The sequence below is a fragment of the Propithecus coquereli genome, unplaced genomic scaffold (assembly GCF_000956105.1).
Source record: "Propithecus coquereli isolate 6110/MARCELLA unplaced genomic scaffold, Pcoq_1.0 Scaffold145, whole genome shotgun sequence".
In the NCBI taxonomy this organism is placed as follows: domain Eukaryota; kingdom Metazoa; phylum Chordata; class Mammalia; order Primates; family Indriidae; genus Propithecus; species Propithecus coquereli.
Window position 1 is genome coordinate 1,671,740 of NW_012138858.1, and position 3,978 is coordinate 1,675,717.

The window sequence follows — 3,978 nt, forward strand, 5'->3', positions numbered from 1 at the left end:
AACTCCTGAGCTCAAACAATCCGCCCGCCTCGGCCTCCCAGAGAGCTAGGATTACAGGCCTGAGCCACCGCGCCTGGCCTCTCCATTTCTTCATCATGCACATTTGCCAGAGAATTCTCAGGTATGTCAAGTCTATTATGAAATATCTCCATGATCTGGGACAAATTATAAAATCAAAAAATAATAGAGTTGGATTAAACCAAGGTTTTTTCCAGTGCTAAAATTTCTATGAATTTAGTGTATCCTTGAATTTTATTTTCAATATATTTTACCTTAGAAACAAAGAGGTGAATAGCGTGGGGAGAGAGGAGAGACCGAGAACATCACAAAACATTTACGTTGACTTTAAAATCTCACTGTTCCTTGGTTTAGATTTTGTGAACAAATTGGCATGAGGAGAGAAAGTAACCTGAAGTTTTTAGCAAGAAGGCTTAGTTTCAGTGGGTTTATTATTTCAGGGGAGAGTCACTAGCAGCTTGGTAGGGTGGTTCACTTTCATTTTGACTTCTTTCAGGTGAACTTCCAACTTAGAGAGCATATTAGAGGATGTAAGTATATGTGAACTGAAACTAGAAAACAGTCCCAAGAACACAATGAAAAATAATATTGAGGGTGTTTAATGGAAAAGACATCTGGAAAAGAGTGATGAGGTTTTCTACAGTAAAAAAAATAACGTAATTATCACTGATTCTGAAACTACATATTTTAACCCCCCAAAACGTCACCATGATCTCAAGGACTCTTTAGAGTTATTTGCAAATGCATCACACCTTTCTAAGAACTTCTGAATCCCCCTACTCCAATGGCTTCCTTTTCCGGATGAGCAAGCTAAGGCTGAGAATTGGAAGTGATTTGCCCTCAGGGTCCAGAGTAGAGTCAGGATTAGAGCTGGGTCTTCCCACTGTGCGCACCTCCACACCTCAGCAGACCTGGGGCTTTCTATTTACTGGTGTTTACTTGCCTACTTGGTTCTAGATAAAAGAGGAAGAAAGAAGAGGAGGAGGTGGAGGAGGAGGCAGGGAGGTGAAGGAAGAAGAAAAGAGCAATAGAAAGAAAAAAATGCAGACTCACGTGACTTATTTTTTCACCCTCCCCTCAAAGCCAAGGTCATTTACTGATATTTAAATACTATTGCTAAGTGATAAAGGAATGGTTTTTATTGAAAAGCCAGGTAAATAGAAATTTTTTTAAAAACCTAGGTTAGTAAACAAGATTCCAGTCATTTTACACTTGTCTTTTATTTCTGTGCTTTCTGTGATAACATTCAGAGATGCTGAGCACATGTTCTAGCCTGTGGACCCTGCTGCTCATTTCGAACTGATGGAGGGCTGTGCGCAGGTGGGAGGAGTCCCCGATGTTGACACAGGTGTTGTCCTTCTGGATCTCTCTATAGATTTTTTTAAGCTATAGGATTTCTAAGAGGAAGAGGGATTTCATTCATTGCATACCTACCCACAGTGTGTCAATATCTGTTTATTGACTGCTAACTTTACATTTAGAGATAATAATCTTTTAGTTTTCATGCATTAGTTTAGGGACCTGAATAACTAACTCAACATGTGATATCTCGTTCAGTCATTGAATTGATGTCAATTCTTATTTGTTCCTTTGATCTAAATATATTAGACATGTGGAAAATATAAAATGATACGAATCAATGCACACCCTAAAGGGAGGTCTTAATTTCCCTAGTGAAATCTAATCATTCGTTTATTTATTTATTCAATCAGTGACATTAACTGAGAATCTACTATGTGCCAGTCCCTGTGCTAGGTGCTGTAGGATGCCAGAGAGTAAGAAAACATTCTTCTTTCACTTCTGGTAAATTTCAGTCTAATAGCAATGACAAGGCAGATGTACAAAGAGCTTAAGGCAAGGTAGAAAATGATAACAGCTCTGAAAGAGGCACAGATATTATACAACCAGATAGAGGGGGGAGCACTTCCTCTCTGGAGATGAGACATGAATACATGACCAAATGTATGAAAGTTTGTGCTGGACACACTGTATTAAGTGCCAATAGTACTACTACTACTACAACAACAACAACAACACAAACAAATGGCTAATTTTAGCACTGTTTCGTTGAATTGGCAGTAGGGGAAAGGCCATTTTACTAGAGATGGAACGAACACATTTCTGGGACGAGGTGGTGCTTGTTGGTGAGGTTTGAGGCTTCTCTATCAGAAATAACAGTTCTCCCAGGCTTTCCTGGGAGAACTGTTAGTTTTCTACTATGAGAATCTTCCCCAAAGAACCACAGGGGTGCCTACCTGGCAACACTGAAATGATGACATCTTTTCTAATTTATATCCTGTCTTAAATATTTTCTAATACTTTTTACGGAAGAAATAGTTTAGACGTTGTGGCAGGCAGACTGTAGGGTGCCCGAGTACTTGCCATTTAATCTCCTCCCGCCATCGGGTTGTTTTATATGGCAAAGGTGATGGGATGTGTTACAACACACCCGCACACATACACACACACAATACCTATGTTTCTGGCACACATAAGAGAACCTTTTCTCCCTTGCAGGCTTGAAGAAGGGAGCTGCCATGGTGCGGGAGGCCCTGTGGACGGGGCCGTATGGCAAGGAGCTTCTGGAGTTGAGAGCAGCCTTAGCCAACAGCCAACAAGAAAATGGGAATTTCAGTCCTGCAACCACAAGAGATGAATTCTTCCAACAACCTGAGGGAGCCTAGATGCAGATTTTTCCCTCCTCCAATCTCCGATGGGAATGTAGCCCGGACCACAGCTTGGGTGCCTTTTGAGACCCCGAGCAGAGGAAGAGAGCCCCACTGAGCCAGGCCTGGACTCAACACACAGAAACAGCAAGATGATAAATGCATTGTTTAATTCACGAATTTTGTGGCAATTTCTTATATAGCATAGAAGATGAATACAAATGTGAGGGCCAGATACATGAGTAATATTTCTGTGAAAGCAACACAAACGACTGATCCCTTCCTATCCATAAAATAATATGTGACTAGTACACAGATATGCCTCACTTGTAAGAAGCCCAATAGAGAGAACTGAGAAACAAACTGATCACTCATGATTCGTTATCATTATACAAAATTGAAGAGGAAGGAACATTTTCAAATTCATCTTACGAGGCCAGCATTATCCTGATAACAAAGCCAGATAAAGACACTAGAAAAAAAGAAAACTATAGGCCAATATCTCTTGCAAACATAGATGCGAAAATACTAAACAAAACACTAGACATTAAAAGGATCACACACCATGATCAAGTGGGATTTATCCCTGGGATGCAAGGATGGTTCAACACATGCAAATCAATAAATGTGATACATCACATTAACTGAATGAAGGTTAAAAATCATATGATCATCTGAATGGACACAGAAAAAGATTTGACAAAATTCAACATAAAAACTTGATATAAATCAGGTATAGAATGAATGCATCTCAACACAATAAAGACCATGTATGACAAGCCCATAGCTTGTCATACTTAACAGTGAAAAGCTAAAAGCTTTTCCTCTAAGATTAAGAACAAGACAAGGATGCCCACTCTCACCACTTCTATTCAACATAGAACAGGAAGTCCTAGCCATAGTAAATAGACAAAAAAAAAAAAAAGAAAGAAAAAAGAAATAAAAGGCATACAAATCGGAAAGGAAGAAGTAAAATTGTCTCTGTTTGAAGATGACATGATCTTTTATATTGAAAACCCTAAAGATTCCATCAAAAAACTGTTAGAATTATTAATCAAATTTGGTAAAGTTTTAGGATATCGATTCAACCCTTATAAAAATCACTTACGTTTCTATACACTAAAAATGAACTATGTTAAAAAGAAAATAAAACAATCTCATTTACAATAGCATCACAAACAATGAGATGCTTAGGAATAAATTTAACCAAGTAAGTGAAAGATTTGTACACTGAAAGCCATAAGACATTGATGAAAGAAATTGAAGAAGACGAATAAATGGAAAGATATCCCAC